General features: G+C 62.0%; 1 protein-coding gene across 1 annotated transcript in view; it reads right to left on the bottom strand.

Moving 5' to 3' along the window:
- LOC308242658 (uncharacterized protein) overlaps positions 1–19245 on the bottom strand; it is a gene marked incomplete at both ends in the record, with an annotated part of 479931 nt that overhangs the window by 85573 nt on the left and 375113 nt on the right. The window lies entirely within an intron of this gene.

Raw genomic sequence — 19245 nt, 5'->3', positions numbered from 1 at the left:
TTCCCTACGCTCCTCCTCCTCCTCCTCCTCCTCCTCCTCCTCCTCCTCCTCCTCTCCCCCCCCCCCCCCTCCTCCTCCTCCTCCTCCTTCTCCTCCTCCCCCCCCCCCGCTTCCTGTTGAAGCTGCCCCTCTCTAAATGGAGTCAAACGGAAGGCAGACAATCTGCGTGGCTGATGACTTAATGCTGTGTTTGATCTATTTACAAATACACGAGGGCTGAAAGCTGTTGCCCCAAGTTCCGAGAGGCGGGGAAGCAGCCGCCACGTGTGCTGAACGGCCTCTTGCCCCCCAGGTGTGTGCAACCCTGGCCCTCGGCCGCAGACCCAGCCTTCCCTCTCCTCCAGGGCGCAGGCTGAGGCCCTGACCTGGAGACACCCAGCAGGGGCGGGGAGAAGGCGGGAGGGCATCGGCCTGCCGTGAGAAGTAGTTCAGGCGGGCAGCGTCCGGCGTGGCCTGGGCACAGTGGGGTGGCCGCCCTCCAGGGTGGTGGACGCAGGGGCAGTGGATTCGGAAGCGCTTCCCGCTGGTGGAGGCGGGCGGGGCTCAGCGTACAGGTAGAGCCCACCCGTTCGGGCGTGTCTGCTGGCCAGGCCACCTGGGCCTTCCGGCCCCGAAGCAAAGCCGGGTCCGAGCTGGTGGGTGGGAGACGGCAGTGAGGGAGGCTCCTCGCCGTGCCCGGGAGGCCCCGTGGACGCCAGCCGGTCTCTCCCCCCTGCCCGCCTCCCCCCCCCCCCCCCCGCCGAGGCCGTGGGCAGCGTGGAAAGCCAAGTGTAGGTACTGTTGTCACACCGGCTGTGGTTGAGCGTGTCCCCCAGAACCTCAGAGTGTGCCCTTGTTGGGGAGTAGGGCCTTTGCAGATGGCATTAGGTAAAGACTGAGGTGACTTCACCCTGGCGGGGGGGGGGGGGGGTCCCTCAATTCAGAGTCTTTACAGGAGATGGGAGGGGACACCCGGGGTTCACGTGGCGGCAGAGGCAGAGGTGGGAGGGATGTGGCCCACGCAGATGCAGGCATGGCTGTCTCCCCCCGACCTCCCCCCACATGACCGGACTCGCCTGACCCCGGGCGCAGGACGTCTTAGAGGGGACGGAGGCAGAGGACACCACCCGTGCATGCGGGGAGGGGACGCCGGCTGGTGGGACCGTCTCATCTCCTGATCTCGGTGGAATCGGGAACTGAGGCCGATGGGACGCGCCCGAGTGCCAAGGTGACGGTGAGGAGCCGTCTCCCCTGGGGAGGAGGAGGCCTCTGCTTGGTCTGGGCGAGAGCGGCGTCTTCCTGGGAGTAATTCTTCCATTCACTGACTTCTTCCCGTCCCATTGCGGTGGGATCCTCTTCCAGCCGAGTGGCCGGCGGGTAACGATGTTTTCCTCCGAAGCGAGGCCGCGATGGCCCAGGGGCCGCGGTGGCTTTAAAACAACTCCCGCCGTCTCGCCACGACGGCGAGAACGGGTCGCCAGGCTGCGGGGCTCAGCCCTGTCCCTCCCTGGACGGCGGGGACCCAGCGAGGCTCCGCTCAGGCCACCCGCCCCGCCCCGAGGCCGCCTTGCCCGTGCGTGAGCGGGGACTGGTCTCTGTCCCCCAGAGGTGGTGTCCTGGTGTCGTTGGCTCCCGGAGCTGTAAGGTGTTTCCAGGCCAGGACGGCCTGACGGTTCAGCGGGGCAGAGCCCTCCTTCCGCCGTGCCGGGGTCGGCGTGAGGTGCTCCGTGGGGCTTTCTCGAGCGACTGCTTTGTCAGCTTCGCCACCAGGATGCTCGGCGTGGGGTCCATGGCCCAGGCCCCAAGGCCCGTCACGCCCAAGCCCTCCCCCGCTCCGACCGAAGCCTCTTCTGAGAGTCATCTCACCTGATGGTCGCACCCCCTCCCAGACGGGTCCTCTCAGGCCCCGTTTACACGAGGTGGGAGCCACGTGCCTTGCCCAGGGTCACACAGCCAGGAGCCAGGAGCATCGGGGTGTGGCCTCGACGCCCCTCACTCACTGGGGGGTGCCGAGCAAGGCTGCATGTGGTGAGCTGGGGAGCCCACACTTCATAGGGTCTGTGCCCGGGTCCCCGACAGCAGGGTCAGGAGAAGACGGAGTGGCAGCCAGGGCCCCCCTGAGCCCTCCTTCTCCCCGGTGACAGGCAGGGTTTGGGCCCAATCCCTGGACATCACGCAGTGTGGGTCAAAGGGCAAGGGTGGCTAGAGGAGTGAGGGACAGACCGGGTCTAGAGCCAGTCATGCGAAGGGGTGCCTCCCCGGACACCCAGCTTTTTAAAGGGCACGGAGACCATAGGCAGCAGGCGGGGTCTGGAAGTGCCAGTGGCCCGGCCCCGGCCCCTGGACCTGGCCTTGCAGCCTGCGGCCTGGGCGGTCTGTGGGGAGCGGGGTTGGGAGCCGTTGGCTGGGAGAAGGCAAGGCCTGTGGTCCAGACCAGCCAGGTCACGTGGGGAAGCCCTGCCCACAGGCCCTGGTCTCCCTGGTGGTGACGGACGACACCTGCCGAGCTGGAAGCGTTAAGACAAGCTGGGAGTCATCACAGACATGCTGCTGGCTGCTGCGGAGCCGGGACGGCCTCCCTGTGGGGTCGCCCTCCGGGGAGGCCAGCGCTGGGAGGCTGCGCCCAGGGCAGCTGTGAGGAGGAGCCGGAGGGGGCCCTGCCTCCAGCCCAGGAATGCAGGGCCCCGCTGCCGTCTGGTCTGCACGTCCTAGGCTGCTCTCCGGAGGCAGCCAGCGCGATGGGGGACCCCGGGAGCCGTGCACGGGGGACAGCGGAGGGAATAGCTGGCAGCCGCTGCGGCTGGTTTGGTTTTCCTTGGCGAGAGAAGTTAGGGCCTGGCAGTTTGGGAACTCAGTCCGCGGCTTTCTGGCAGAGCGGAGGCTGCGGGCCGCGGGGCCACCTGAGCGCGCTGGGAACGTGCCAGTGGCAGGCTAGCTCTCCAGGCGGCCTCTGTCGGCGTCCTCCTCCCCCCGCTGCAGCGCAACCGGCAAGCTGGGACTCAGGGACAATCGCTCTCGTCTTCTTTTTAAAAAATGTACCTTTATCGATGTCAGAGACGAAGGCAGAGGGAAGGAGAGAAGCATCGATGATGAGAGAGTCATGGATTGGCTGCCTCCTGCACGCCCCCTACTGGGGTCGAGTCCGCAACCCTGGCCTGTGCCCTGACCAGGACCTTCTGGTTCATAGGTCGGTCGATGCTCAACCACCGAGCCCTCCCCCCACACCCCCCCGGCACTTTTTTTTTAAAAAAAGTATTTTATTGAATTTTTACAGAGAGGAAGGGAGAGGGATAGAGAGTTAGAAACATTGATGAGAGAGAAACATCAATCAGCTGCCTCCTGCACACCCCCCACTGGGGACGTGCCCACAACCAAGGTACGTGCCCTTGACCGGAATCGAACCCGGGACCTTTCAGTCCTCAGGCCGATGCTCTATCTACTGAGCCAAACTGGTCTCGGCCCCCCCCCACCCGGCACTTTTGTCTTCTTTTGATAAAGACTTTGTTTTTAGGACGGTTTAAGGTTCACAGCACCATTGAGAGGAAGGTACGGAGAGCTCTCCTATGTTCCCCGGCCCACACGGCCTCCCCCACTGTCGATTCACTCACCACGATGGGACATTTCTTTTAAAACCAGGGAAGACCCTACCTCAACGCGTCGCTGTCACCCCCGGTCCCCGGTCACCGTAGGGCTCACGCGTGGCGGTGCGCATCCTGTGGGCAGCCCAGTGTGTGATGGCGCGTCCATCCTCCTAACGACCTGCAGGCAGTCTCACTGCCCTGCTGACCCGGGCGCCTGCCCCTCCCCCTCCCGCCCCAGCCCGGCAGCCACGGGCCTTGCTGCTGCCCCCCCCTTCCCTGCTGCTGCTTCCTCCCCCACGCTGCTACCCCCCCCACCCCCCCGCCACGGGCCTTCTCCAGGAGCAGCAGCTGGAGCCCTCCATACGCCGGCTTTCGGGCGGGCCTTCGCTGTGACGTTTCCTCGTGGCTTTCCATAGCTCGGTGCGTGTTTCTTTCTGGGTAAGTAACATCCGCTTGTCTGGACGGGCCCGGCTTCTGCACCCACTCACCCACCGAGGCGTCCCGGTGGCTCCCCAGTCCTGGCGCTTCTCAGTGAGGCTGCGTGAACGTCTGTGTGCAGGTTCCCGCGTGGACAGGTGTGGGACTCCTTTTGGCAAATACCAAGGGGCAGGGCCGCTGGGTCGTGTGGCGAGGGCATGGTTAGGTTTGTAAGAATCTGCCGACTGGCTTCCAAAGCGGCTGCGCCCGCTGCATCCCACAGCGCCGAGGAGGTCCCCGCCGCGCCGTCCTCGCCAGCACTCACGTGGCCAGCACTCGCCGTGGCCAGCGCCTCCTCGCCAGCCCTCGCCGTGGCCAGCGCCTCCTCGCCAGCACTCATGTGGCCAGCACTCACGTGGCCAGCGCCTCCTCACCAGCACTCGCTGTGGCCAGCACTCGCCGTGGTCAGCGCCTCCTCGCCCACACTCGCTGTGGTCAGTGCCTCCTCGCCCACACTCGCTGTGGTCAGCGCCTCCTCGCCAGCACTCGCCGTGGTCAGCGCCTCCTCGCCAGCACTCGCCGTGGTCAGCGCCTCGTCGCCAGCACTTGCCGTGGTCAGCGCCTCCTCGCCCACACTCACTGTGGTCAGCGCCTCGTTGCCAGCACTCGCCGTGGTCAGCACTCGCGTGGCCAGCACTCACCGTGGCCAGCGTTCAGATTGTGGTGCCGGTAGCTGTGTAATGCCGTCTCGTGGCTGTTTTAACCTGTGCTTCCTAAGGACACAGGGTGTGAAGCGTCCTTGTCCCGGCGCCCACACTCTACCCTCCTCCCCAGCTACATCGCAGGGGACCTCTCACGCCCGCCCCTCCTCTTGCGCCCACCTCCCTTAGGCGGCCAGGACTCGGCCCCTCCTGTTTCTGTGCCCCCAGAACCGGCGGCTCCCCCGCCCCTGCTCTCCCGCCTCATTGCTGCCTGTAGGCGGGAAGGTGCGACAGCTGTGCCCTCTTCTCGCTTTCTGTTCCAAAATCCAGGCCCTCTCCCCCCCTGGTTCCAGCAGGAGTGGCCGCATCGCCCGCAAAGGCCTGCAAAAATGCAAATGAAAGTGAGATTACGGTTTTTTCTACATAAGCAACGTAGCAGCTCAGATCTGGCCCGGGCTGCCAGCCGAATCCACCGGAGAGAAATCCGTGTTGGAATAGTTGCCTGTGTTCTCATGGAACATTTATGGTGGGGCCGCCGGGCTCCCATAAAGCCTCTCCATTAATTATTCATCATGGAATTCAGACGAAATGCCAAACACCCTCCCGCCAAAGGGGCCGTGCTGTATGGTTTTTTCTGTTACCTCTGAAGAGCTGGGCTTTTTTTGGTTGTTAATCCTCACCTGAGGATATTGCCCATTGATTTTCAGAGAGAGTGGAAGGGAGAAAGAAGGAGGGAGAGAGAGAGAGAGAGAGAGAGAGAAAGAGAGAGAGAGAGGGAGAGGGAGAGGGAGAGAGGTCAATTGGTTGCCTCCCGCACACGTCTTGACCGGGGCTGGGGATCGAACCTGCAACCCAGGTGTGGAGAGCGGCTACAGCGCTTGGACAGGTTCAAGCCTGGGACTAAGGAGAGGGCACGGTCCTCTCGTGGCAAAGCCCTCCCAGCACAATTACAGCCAAAGGCTGTGGCTGTGAGCTTGAACCTATGGTCCGAACCTGTGGCCCCCCGTGGCTGAGCGACACGGGCTGCGGGAGGTGCAGCCAGGAAACAAAGCTTGATCAGGTGCCTGTAACTGAGTCGGTTCGGAACCTGCGAGAATGTTGTAAACATCTTGACGACGCCCTTCCTTTGCCTCGTGGAAACTGGCTATAAAATAAAGGCTCGGCTTGCAGGCCCTGGCGCTGTCGCTCGCTCTCCCACCCAGACCCAGCTTCCTCTCTTGTCTGTCTTCTTTAATCCCGCACCGCCCCCCCCCCCCCTCAGGCTCACCCCTGGCCGTGCTGAGCGCGGCACAGATGTCCCACCTGGCTTTGGGGTCATGCCTGCTTTGGGGTTGCCCCAGCCCCTGCCCCCGCGCCCCCCCAGGAGCCCCAGGTGCTGTGACAGGCAGCTGTCCCCTCAGAGCAGCGGCCTTGGCTGCTCAGTGAAGAGCTGTCACGCGCTCCTGGGCCGCTTCCTCGCCATCTGTCTTGGGAGCGAGATCACGGGCGGCTGGAGAGGAGCTCCCATTTGTAACTGCAAATTGTCTTCTCTTCCTCCTCATCCCCCCCGCCCCCCCCCCCCCCCCCCGCCCAGTCACAGCCCAGCTGCAGCCACTCCCACGCGTCCAGGGGCCGCCTGCTTTGCAGCGAGCACGGCCAGGTTTCCCCAACACGGACCCCCTCCCCCTGCGTCCTCTCAGGGCTGGGGCACCCCCCGGGGTCAGGGGTGGTGGAGGAAGCCAGATGGGAGGAGGTTGGGAGGAAGGGAGGTGCCTGACACCTGGGGCTGATGCAGGGCCCGAGATGACTGTTCCTCTCCCCCTCTCCCCCTCTCCCCCTGTCCCCCTGTCCCCCTCTCCCCTTCCCCAGGGCCTCAGTCCCCCTGTCTCCTCTCCCCCTCCTGCTCCCTCCTCCTGAGCTTTTGGCGGGGGGGGTCTCCGGAAGGAAGGCCAGCAAACACAGGCCCTTCCTCTTTCCACCGGGATTGAGAGCTGCCAGACATACCCCAGCCCCCTTCCCCCACCCCGCCCACCCAGCTGAGGAACGCAAACGTCGATGGACAGTGTGCGGGCTAAGATTTAGCTCGTCAGTCACGCCTCCCTCTCCACTGTGTCATCAGGCGGTGACCTCAGCCTCAGCTCCCACCCCTTCGCCGCTGGCCTCTCATGAAGGCGGAGAGAGCCCCGCACACAGCACACGGCACACGGCACACGGCACACCGCGCAGCCGAGCGGCCTGGGGCCCCGGGGGGCAGGGGCAGCCACCTGGATGGAGGAGCCTTCGATGTTGTTTTGTGCGTCTTCAGACGTGATTTCTCGTGGGGCTTGGACCTGGGTCCCAGTGGAGACCCGGTCACATTTGTGAAGGCGGTTGAATGGCGTGTGGAGAGACAGAGGCAGGGTACGGAGGAATGATATCAACGGGGAACGCTCCCGGCTTGAAATGCCATCGCGTGGGGACCCCCGTCTGGTTTCTCCCTCCTCACCTGAAACGTGGGGTGACTGGTGAAGAAAATTCACGCCCCCCCCCCCCCCCCCCACACACAGGGGAATGCCGCAGCGTTGCGATGGCGAGTCTGCTCGGAAGACACGGCTCTGCTCTCAGCGTGTGGCCCGGGCCCGCACAGCACCCCAGCCCCGCCGTCTCCTCAGCGCCGATGGAGAACGCAGGGCGGATGCTAGTTCGGCCGCACGGGAAAACAGCCCTGTTTCCTGTGTCCGTTACACATGCTGGAGCCGCCGTGGGCCCCGGGCAGTCACGCAGAGACGGCGACTGGCCCCCAAAGATCCAGCGTCTGCTCCCCCACCCCGGGGCCGTCGCCGGGAGCTGGCGGCGCGGGCAGGCCCTTTCTTCTCCCAGGCACCCCCCCCACCCCCCCGCGGCCTTCACCTGCCTGCTGGTTCTGTGTGTCCTGTCCTTCAACAGGAGACGGGCTGGCCGCACGCACGGCGGGCACCGCCCGTGGGCCCCGTGGGGACAGAGCCGCTCGGGTGGAGTGCGGGTGGGTGGGTGCTGGGCTGGGGCTGCGTCTCTGAACCTCCCTGGCGCCCACTGACCCCATTGCTTACACCCAGAGCGGCCCTTCCTGCCCCCAGCCGGGAGCCAGTGTGGAGGGTGGGGTGTGGGGGCAAGGTGGGACCTGGTTTCCCAGACTTGGGGGAAAAGCCTGGCTCCTCGCTGGTGTGAGATGCCACCCCTCCCCCTCAGCCACACGTTAAAACCCTCCTCACTGAGTGGGGCTACTTCGGAGGAACGGCCCCAGCACCTCGAGTGCACCGCTGAGACTCTTTAGCCCTTCCCCACGAGGGCGCTGGGGGCTTCCCCCCGTGGACGGAGCTCTGTGCGGTCCACGTGTCTGGCGATGTACCCACTGGGCGTGGACCTGGCTGCTGTAACAGGTAGATCCGGACATCACCGGTGACGGGGGGGGGGAGGCGCGCAACGCAGGTTTGCTTCGGTTTCCCGCACGTGACAGTCCAGCGGGGGGTGCTGGGCGGGGCAGGCTCCTCTGCCTTCCTGCTTCCTACGCCCAGGGGGGTTCGGCACCCTTTTCTTGGCCCATAGACGCCTTAGGAAGGAAGGCTGGTGAGGCCCATCGACCTCCTGTCCAAAACAAAGTGACACATGTAACATTAGGAAGGAAATCCGTTACGTGGAAACGTAGGTCACTGCAGCGTGGCAATGGCTGCGCTTCACTCACGCATCGCAGGGCAGCGGCCGGTCCCGCACCCCGTGACCGGGGTGCGGTGGGAGCGAGGAGGATCGTGTGTCTGCAGTCGCTGCATTGTGACAGGAAGGTGCCGGGGTGTCAGTGTGTCTTGGAGCCATGGGGACTGCGCATGTGTGTGTCCGTAATAGAGGGAGGTGCTGAGTATCAGCTAGAGGAGGGGGAGTGTAAGGTAAGCGTAGAGTTTATTTCCCGCCTGAATGCCTGACGCCCTGGTTAAGCATCCCCCCCCAGGCCCTCTCCATTGTCGGCACCTTTCGGCAGAAGGGGGAAGAGTGTGGAAAATTAAGCCCACTCTCTTTAAAAAAATATGTTTTTATTGATTTTAAGGAGAGAGAAAGGGAGAGAAAGAGAGAGAACCATCGTTGAGAGAGAAACATCAGCATCGATTGGCTGCTTCCTGCACATCCCCTGTTGGGGATTGAGCCTGCAACCTGGGCATGTGCCCTAACCAGACATCGAATGGGTGACTGCTTGGTGCATGGGTGGGTGCTCAATCCACTGAGCCACACTGGCTGGGCTAAGGCCACTCTTGACAGTGTTTGCCTGCGAGGGGCACAGGTCACCCCCACACACGTTCTGTTGGCAAGACACGGTGGCGTGCCAGGCAAATGCAAGTGCTAGCTGCTATGGGTGACACCCTGAGGCTGGAGCGGAAGACACCCAGCCCCCCCGGTCCGGCCCTCCCCTCCCGCGTGGGCGGGGAGTCCACAGGAAGTACTGGACCACTGACAGCTGGCCAGGACTTTTGTCTCACTGGCCGCCATGGCAGCGAGGGCAGCATTAGCATCTCCACCTGCACGCACGTTGTTCTGTCTCATTACTCGGCAGTGTCTCCGAATTCAGCAACTTTAGGCGGAACGTTGTTGTCGTGGGTTGAATTATGTCTTTCAGAATGATCCATCCAAGGCCTATCTCCAAGTCCCCGTGGCTACAGCCTTCTTTGGAAATGGGGTCACTGCAGGTGTCAATCCCGCTAAGATGGATCATTAATTAGGTGGCTCCTAGTCCAAGATGACTGTGGTACCCAGCACATCCTGGCATAGGGATATAGGGCACCTGAGGGATGAGTAGGTGCCTGGAACTGTCCACGAGGCAGTGCTGAAACCCGGTGGTCAAGGGCGTGTCGGCGGCGGCACCCCGCCCCCCGACTCTTCAGGTCTGCGTGTGCCCCCCAGTACGCCCACTCGATCTCAGAATGTTCACGGTGGGGCTGGTCAGACTCTCTCCCGGGTGGCTTAGGCCCGAGGACTTTATGAAACAGCCAGCTCAGGGTTGCGTTTTGTCCTAAAATCCGTCGTCTCTTTTCTCCGTCCGTCATTCTGGGTGTCTCACAGCCTGCACGGCTCGGCTGACAACGGGCACTAGTTACTGGTCGGGAGGTAAAGTGTGCGCCCGAGGAGGAAAACATCCTCTTATGGGGCATCGTTACACGAAGACGCGTCTTTTGATGGTCACCGATTTAGAGGCGGGTTTCCTCTGGGGAAGGGGAGGAAGATGCTTGGTCCAGCCCCGAGCGTTCGGAGGACTCTTAGGTGCGTCCTCCCAGTGTCTCCATCCTTGATCAGGGGCCCACGCGTTCCCTGTCGGTCCTTGACACCAGCCCGGGAGACCTGTCAAGGCGACTCGCCCAGGCTCCTTTGAAGTTTTCCAACCTTACATGTAATTACAGCCCTGATTTCCCCTACCATCTCCCCTCAGGCCGCAGGAGACGAGGAGCCACTTTTAACGCCGCCGTGGGGCCTCCTGGCTTTGACGGTGTGTCCCGAGCGGATAATTGGCCGACCCGCACTTGGCATTCTCTTGCATCAAGTCTAGGGCGGTTAACAAAGCCGGCAAAGCCTCCCGCCCTGACAGCACCCGTGGATCCCACAGGCTCCAAAGGCCAACGCTTCCCTTCCACCCGTGCCTCCCCCAGCTCACGGCGGCTGAGAGTCCCGATGGTCGTGGTGCTACTGTCCACCAGGGATCATCATCGCTCTACTCACCGCCCAGTCCTGAGTGTCCTCGCCGCTGCCTCGCAAGGGCGCCACACCATCCCAGGATTCCCCACGGAGGGCAGCTCTCTGCGTGTGGTGTGGGTTCCCCAGAAGCAGGGCCCGCGACAAGGACGTGGGGGCAGGGACTTTCATGGGGATGTGTCCCCAGGGAGGGGGAGCAGGGACAGCGGGAGGGGACAGGGCGGCGGGAACATGAAATGACAGGACTTGCCATGGAGATGGCTGCTGCTCTGTTCCACCGAGCTTTCGTCCTGCGGGGGACCCAGGAGGGTGTTGAGGGCCTCTCATTCATGGTTATACCCCGGGAGGAGGTGAGGCTGGGCCATTTGTCCATCACCTCCCATCCCGTTTTTTTCAGGGTTGCATCTGGGGTGGCGTTCTCCCCCGCAGCTCTGGGCTGTGTGTGAGCAAGGGCTCGCCTCCCTCATTTCCCAGAAAGCTCAGATGCAAGGGAAGAGGGAGGGAGGCCCTTGAATAGGGAACTGTCCACCTCCGTGGTGCTGAATTCGGGTGGGTCGGGAAGTAAGGTGTGGCCTGGCTCCAGCATCTGCTGCACCCAGTAGGTGGGTTTGGACCCAGAATGTCTCCAAGATGCCTGACACCCTGCCTGCCCCACGCTGTGGAGTGGCTCCAAAAATCCCATCTCCTTTACCGACGGCGCCGGCACTTCAGCCCGCCCCCTAACTCCGTATGGATTTGCACTAATGGGGGCTCACAGCATCCGCACGTGGAGAGCAGAGGGCGGCCCGCCAGCTGGGGGCCTCTTTGTCACTTGTTTGTCAACTCCGGCTTGCGCAGAAAGAAACCAGGCAGCCAGCTGTGGCGTGGAGGAAGCGGCACGCTGATTCCCGTTTCTGTATTCCGAGCGGGTCGTCGCTGGCACCCCGGGGACGCCGGGTCAGGACACGGTAATCTCCGGCTGGGATAAGTAGCGCCTGCCCCATTTTTCTCAGTTTGGGCTCCTGGAGACAAGCGTCAGCTGTTTCATCAGCAGCAAAGTGCTCCCCTGTGGCCCGGCCGGAGGGAGATTGCTTTTCCTCCCACTCCCGGGCCTGCCCTCGCCTCCTCTCCCGCCCGTAGCCCGTGAGTTATCGGTCTCCCCGGCCGTAAAAGAGACACGTGTCCCCCTTTCCCGGTGTGGCTGTGGCCCCTGTGAGGGCGCCCGTGGCTGTGAAGATGCGCGGAGGCCCCGTCACAGTCACAGTGGGGACTGAGCCCCGGATGTGGAAAGACCACTCAGGCGGAGGGGAGCTAGTGAGCCGGGTACCCTGGGTGGGACCCCCGAACGCCTCAGCAGATGCAGGCCGCTGGGTCGTAGCTTCTCGGCTCCGGAGCCCCCAGGACACCCGGGAGGAAAAGCGGGGGACAGAGGGTTTGAGGCTGTAAAGAGCCCCCACATCGTCTCTGGCTTTGCGGGGAGCCCAGGACCCCAGGCCGCGCCCCCCGTGGGCACTGGGAAGAACGTGTGCTCTGGAAGCTCGGCAGCGCATCTGTCACACGGCATGACCTTGACAGGTGGTGGAGTTCCTCTGAGCCGAGGGCTCGGCAGGCTGCACCTCCAGGGCCGTCACGGGGATGAATGAAGGGCCAGGCGACCTGCTGGCCCCGCGTGGGGCACACAGCCCGGCTACTCTCCCTTTCCCGGGTCCCAGGCAGGGAGTGGAGCTCTGCAGTTCTACGGCTTGGGAACCGGCGGCTCCGGGACGATGACGCGAATGCCGTCGCTGACCCCAACTCCTGGAGAGGGATTGAAGGGGGGACTTCAGTCCTAGCTGGTGTGGCTCAGTGGGTAGAGCATCGGCCTGCAGACCCAAGGATCCCTGGTTCGATGCCGGTCAAGGGCACGTGCCTGGGTTGCAGGCTCCATCCCCAGCCCTGGTCAGGGCAGTGTGCGGGAGGCAACCAATTGATGTGTCTCTCTCGCATCGATGTGTCTCTCTCTGTCTCTCCCCCTCCCTTCCACTCTCTCTAAACATCCACGGAACGCTATCCTCAGGTGGGGATTAACCACGCTGCCGAGCTGTGGGCTGCGAGTCCCTGTGTCTGGCTCCTGAGAACGGAGCGTGCGCCATCTGGGCTCCAGACCAGCGGGACAACTCGGTCACCTGGTACCTTGTCCAACGCCTGACCCATCGCTTCCTGAGTTTCTGAAACAATAGCTGCAGGTGCTCCCGGGTGCTCCCACCGGGGAGGGCCCAGGGCCAGCGGCTGCGGGAGCCGGGCCTTCGTGCAGCCGGAAGCTGCTCTGAGTTAGGGGGGCTATGCAGCTCCTCCACCCTCCGCCCTCCGCCCTCCGCCCTCCGCCCTCCGCCCTCCGCCCTCCGCCCTCCACCGTCCACCCTCCACCCTTCACCCTCCACTCTCCACCCTCCACCCTCCACCCTCCACCCTCCACCCTCCACCGTCCACCGTCCACCGTCCACCCTCCACCCTTCACCCTCCACTCTCCACCCTCCACCCTTCACCCTCCACCCTCCACCTTCCACCGTCCACCGTCCGCCCTCCGCCCTCCACCCTCCACCCTCCACCCTCCACCCTCCACCCTCCACCTTCCACCGTCCACCGTCCACCGTCCACCGTCCACCCTCCACCCTTCACCCTCCACTCTCCACCCTCCACCCTTCACCCTCCACCCTCCACCTTCCACCGTCCACCATCCACCCTCCGCCCTCCACCCTCCACCCTCCACCCTCCACCCTCCGCCCTCCGCCCTTCACCCTCCACCCTCCACCCTCCACCCTCCACCCTCCGCCCTCCGCCCTCCGTGCGCTTCTCCAGCTCGCTGCCAACGTCACGGGTATTTTTCTCTCCCTCTCCCTTTCTCTCTGAAATTAATAAAAAAATATTTTTGAACGCTTTTTAAAATATATATATTTTTATTGATGTCAGAGAGGAAGAGACAGAGAGAGCAAGAGAAACATCAATGACGAGAAAGAACCATGGATCGGCTGCCTCCTGCACGCCCCACACTGGGGATGGAGCCTGCAACCCAGGCATGTGCCCTGACCGGGAATCGAACCATGCCCTCCTGGTTCATAGGTCGATGCTCAACCACTGAGCCACACTGGCCGGGCAAAACTTTTTTTTTGTTTGTTTAAAGTAGAGGCACTAACCCCTTGCCTTTGTTATCTGTGTTATTCTAGCAGGTGAGGGCCACCTGGAGAGGCACACGATCCCCTAGGGGAGCCAAGCCCCCCCTGCCGGGAGCCGCCAGGCCCTGGGTGCTCCATGGGCCGGGAGACCCGGGATGGCCTTGGGAGCCGGGCACAGGGGTTCCAGGCCAGGCTCTCCCTCTGGGTCTTTACACCCAGAAAGGCTCCCTGCCCTCAGGGCCCAGTGCTTTCCTCCTGGGCTGGTGTGCAACTGAACGTGCCGATATCGCCTGACGGCGCTTATGTGACTCCTGCCGCCGTGTCCAGGGGCATCGACTCTGCAGAAATGTCAAGCCCAGCAGCCACGGCCTTGCCCGTGCTCCGCCCACGCCCCTTCCCTCCTTTTCCGAGGCCCTTCAGGAAACGGCAATGTTTCCCCTCCCGTGGAGGGTGGAGGGGAAACTGAGGCTCGGGGCTTGGGAGAGAGGCGGGAGGCAGCCAGCGGGGCAGGGCCACCCCGCGTGTGGCTACTCCCTCCGTCTCAGCTCAGGGACAGCGGCTCTCTCTCTCTCTTTCCTCCAAAGCTGGAACAATGGGCCTTTACAAAAGTGTCGGAGAAGAAAACACCGATGGGAAAAATCAAGCACTTAGACAAATCGCTTTCTGTTTTTATTTACCCCAGACGTGAACGCACCGGCGTGGGCTGGGATCAGAGCTGTTCCGTTTTGTATCGTCACAGAACCATTCCTAATGCAACGCTCTCGAGACATCGCAGGTCCCCAGGCGCCCACTGTGGAGTCTCTCCTGCCTCCGGGGATGACTGGCAGGAGGAGGTGGGGAGGGGAGGCGCCTCCCGGAGGGAGGGAGCTGGGAGAGCGGGAGGCAGCGGCACAGGTGCGGCGCGGGGCGGCGCCGTGTGTAACGGAAGGACGGTAATTTCCTTTGACACTGATCATGTATTATTCAGCTGGAGTAAAAATAAACCTTATTAGCTGGGAAAATAGATCCCCTTCCTCGGCCCACGCTGTGCCAACTGCTACCTAACAGCGATGATCAGGACAGCAGTGAAGTTTGCAAACACCGTGTCGCACGACAAGAATCGGTGCCTCGCTGGGAAGAGATGTACACTCGCAAAGGCGTCGACATAATGCGCTTACTCTTCCCCAGCACGGCGCAGGTGGGTGGGTCGTCTGCTCGCCCACCCACTCATTCACCTATTGGGCCTCAATGCTTGCTGAAGGGTGTGGGCCTGGGAGACAATTCGAGAGCTAGCACGCTGGCCCCAGGACACGGAGGGTGTGGCCAGGTGTCCAGCTGAGTGGAGCATCAGGCCAGTGAGCTGTTTGGCAGAGGATCACCCCCAGGCCAGCGGGGCCCAACAGTGGCCACGGCGTCTCCGTCTTCTGCGGGTTCTCCTGGCCAGAGCTGCACCCCATGTTCTCCACGGCTCCCGGGACGCTGGTGTGGGGACAAGCTTGGGCGTCGATGGCTCGTGGCAGAAGATCAAACCGGAGGACGTGGACTTTGGCACGCAAAAGTTTTACGAATCCCTGGACTCGTTTGTTTGGTGTGTATCTTTTTATGTACGCACGGAAGTGATAGCCTATAAAAACCCCCGTCCAATTAAGTCCAGAGAGCTCCTTCGATGAGTGTAAAATAAGTTAGAAGCGATAAGGAAGCATCGTGTCAGTTTAATTGGTGGCGCTTTTTTCTTTCTGAGGGGTAGATAAAAAGTACGGGAGCGTTTTGCCATCAACGGTGTCATAAATTCAATGAGATATAAGTAACGAGTTGCTATGAGCCAGGCACAATTAGATGCATGATAAGTATTTTAACTCATTTGATTCTTTTTTTAAAAAAATAGTTTTTATTGATTTTAGAGAGGAAAGGAGAGGGAGAGGGAGAGAGAAACATCAATGATGAGAGAGAATCATGGATCGGCTGCCTCCTGCACGCCTCCCACTGGGGATCGAGCCCACAACCTGGGCATGTGCCCTGACCGGGAATCCAACCGCGACCTCCTGGTTCAAAGGTTGACACTCAACCACTGAGCCACGCCAGCTGGGTGCATCTAATTCTTTAAAAAAATATGTTTTTTACCCTAATCCAGTGGTCGGCAAACTGCGGCTCTGTGGCCCCTTGAGTGTGGCTCTTCCACAAAACACCACGGCCTGGGCGAGTCTATTTTGAAGAAGTGGCGTTAGAAGAAGTTTAAGTTTAAAAAAATTTGGCTCTCAAAAGAAATTTCAATCGTTGTGCTGTGGATATTTGGCTCTGTTGACTAATGAGTTTGCCGACCACTGCGGGCCTAACCGGTTTGGCTCAGTGGATAGAGCGTCGGCCTGCAGACTCAAGGGTCCCGGGTTCGATTCTGGTCAAGGGCATGTACCTTGATTGCAGGCACATCCCCAGTAGGGAATGTGCAGGAGGCAGCTGATCGATGTTTCTCTCTCATCGGTGTTTCTGACTCTTTCCGTCTCCTTTCCTCTCTGTAAAAAATAATAAAGTTATAAAAAATGTTTTTATTGATTTTAGAGAGAGAGGAAGTGAGGAGGAGAGAGAGATAGAAACATCTATTGGCTGCCTCCTGCACGCCCCCTACTGGGGGTCAAGCCCGCAATCTGGGCATGTGCCCCGACTGGCAGTCGAACCGGCAACCTCTTGGTGCATGGGACGATGCCCAAACTACTGAGCCACACTGGCCAGGGCCCTCATTTAATTCTTACGAGAGCCTTACACGGTGCTGGGTGTGAAAGAGGGACATTCACCTGGGAAACTCCGGGGGGGCCGGGAGGGTGTGAGAGATTTGAGCAAAGACCCCAGGAGGTGAGGGGGCTCCAGGGTCCCTGTGCCTTGAGAGGGAACCTTTATCTTCGCAACAAGGCGTCCCCACGAGGGAATGTTGCCCTGGCTGCAGTACTCAGATCTGCCTCCTTGATCTCTCTAAGGCGTAAATGTTTGTTACTGTTTCTTTATTGAACCAGAAGAAAATCATCAGCGCGTTGTACTTCTCCCACAAGAACGAAGAAATGAAAAGACAAGGGAAAAGGCCTCCCCGCGATCTTATTGGGTTTTAAAAAATTGAAGCGAGGCGTGTGAGAATCTAATTACATTTACATGAACAACGACTCTATAAAGAAGATGGATTTATTCCATTGTCGGGGCTCATTTCGTAGCTGTCTCATCCGGAGGGCGCGTGGGGACTCCTGGCCCGAAAGCCGGACGCTCCGGGCGGTGCCGAGGGGCTTCCTCAGTGCGGGTGGCGGGTGGCGGATGGCGGATGGCGCTCCACGCCCCCTGCCCATGTCCGGGGCCGGGCTCGAGCTCACAGAACTTGGGAGATGTGGTCACAAGGTTTTATCTTTTGAAATGAAGCCAAAGCCACCTGGTGAACAAGCAGCCGGCTTCCTGCTGCCTCTCTCTGGGGGGTGGGGGGAAGGGGTGGGGGCGGAGACCCTTGATACTGGCAGGAGTTTCCATTCAGCTCCTCTGTCTGGACATCTGGTCGACCTCACCACAACACCCGTCCATCGTCAGCCACCAGAGCAGGGGTGGGGGATCGTTCTCTGCCAAGGGCCGTGTGGATCCTTACACCATCGTTCTCGGGCCACACAGAAATGATCAGCTTAAAACTTAGCCTGCTGTATTTGGTCAAACATTTAATTAACTCACCCCGAGTGCCTTGGCAGGGCCAGACTACGTGATTTCTGCTGTGGAGCGAACGCTCCAGACCAAATTAAAATTTGGGGAGCCTTTATTAGCCGGCCGGCGACTGCTCGGCCTTTCTCCACGCAGGGAGTCCAGAGAGCAGCCCCGACCCTTTGTGCGGGACCGCTTTTAAGCACATGTACCACATCTTGTTTTTGCAGAGCAAGTAACCCAAGACAAAACAGCTTTTCTTCAGTAATGTCAGGGTCCTGTGATTGAGGACCGTGTTATTCACAGGAAAGGACCACCTTCTGTGCGTGGCCCATGCTCAGCCCCGCAGCTTCGGAGGGGACACTGTCCCCTAACTACCACCAGGGGGGGCATTCGGTCCCAGGGCCGGCCCTGGGCTTCCCTCCCCAGGAACCCCACCCACACCTTCCGCCCATCGAGAGGGGGGTTGGGGCAGAGCCTCCGGGACTGGGGCGGAGGGGCCCGGCCTCCGAGGACTGTGGAGACGTGGCATAGTGAACATCGGGCCTCCCGTCAGCACCGTGACGGAGCCGGTGGAACCGCAGACATCACGGGCCACCGCGAAGGCACGTGACGTTGAAGCCTGTGTTCACACTTCAAACCAACACCGTGCGGCGTGCTGGCTGTAGTTGGAAAATTACCGTAAGGAGTCGGGACCAAGGGCGCTCCTGTCCTAGACCGGATCTGAATGCTGTGGCAGGTGAGCGTGCCCAGCCCCCAGGAGGCTATGATGGGCGTGCCCAGCCCCCGGGAGGCTATGATGGGCGTGCCCAGCCCCGGGAGGCTATGATGGGGGTGCCCAGCCCCCAGGAGGCTATGATGGGTGTGCCCAGCCCCCGGAGGGTATGATGAGCGTGCCCAGCCCCCGGGAGGGTATGATGGGTGTGCCCAGCCCCCGGAGGGTATGATGGGCGTGCCCAGCCCCCGGGAGGGTATGATGGGCGTGCCCAGCCCCCGGGAGGCTATGATGGGCGTGCCCAGCCCCGGGAGGCTATGATGGGGGTGCCCAGCCCCCAGGAGGCTATGATGGGTGTGCCCAGCCCCCGGAGGGTATGATGAGCGTGCCCAGCCCCCGGGAGGGTATGATGGGTGTGCCCAGCCCCCGGAGGGTATGATGGGCGTGCCCAGCCCCCGGGAGGGTATGATGGGCGTGCCCAGCCCCCGGGAGGCTATGATGGGCGTGCCCAGCCCCTGGAGGCTAGGATGAGTGTTCCTAGTCCCTGGAGGCTAGGATGAGCGTGCCCAGTCCCTGGAGGCTAGGATGAGTGTTCCCAGCCCCCCGGAGGCTATGATGGGCGTGCCCAGTCCCTGGGGGGCTATGATGAGCGTGCCCAGCCCCCGGGGGGCTATGATGGGCGTGCCCAGCCCCCGGGAGGCTATGATGGGTGTGCCCAGCCCCCAGAGGGTATGATGGGGGTGCCCAGCCCCCGGAGGCTATGATGGGCGTGCCCAGTCCCTGGGGGGCTATGATGAGTGTGCCCAGCCCCCGGGAGGCTATGAGGCGGAGCTCTGGCTTCCCGTGTTGAAGTTGAAGACAGCGTGAGGGCAGGAACCACACGGCTGTGGGGAGCATTATGTGATCGTCAGTAAGTAAAGCAGACGGTTCATCACTCCTCCTCATGAACCTGGGGCTCAGCTTCAAAAAGCGCCCCGCAAACCACCAGGACGTGGGCGCCATTGGAACGAAGCTTTGGAGGGAGAAGCGGGGGGTGGGGGGCTGCGCCCCGTCTGCGCTGTGACTGTGCCGGGGCTGCGAGGTGGGCGGGGGAGACCGTGGAGCGAATGAGCCTGGAGAAAGCTCAGGCACCAGGGGTCACACCGAGGCAGACGGCACACAAGCAAAGCCAGTCACCTCCATGCTGGCGGGATGTGTGTGGCATGGGAATGGGTGTGGCGTGGGGTCCCCCCCGCGCACATGCAGCCCCTGTCCCCTGCATGCCCAGCGAGCCCAACCTCGGAGCTTTGTGGGGCCCTTTCCCGGGCCGTGACCCTGTGTGGCCCTGCCGTGACCCTGCGTGGCCCTGCCGTGGCCCTGCGTGGCCCTGCCGTGGCCCTGCGTGGCCCTGCCGTGGCCCTTTCCCGTGCCATGTC

The sequence above is a fragment of the Plecotus auritus genome, assembly GCF_963455305.1.
Source record: "Plecotus auritus genome assembly, chromosome: 2".
NCBI lineage: Eukaryota > Metazoa > Chordata > Mammalia > Chiroptera > Vespertilionidae > Plecotus > Plecotus auritus.
Note: the sequence above shows the minus strand (reverse complement) of the source record. Positions and strands in the feature narration are given on the sequence as shown.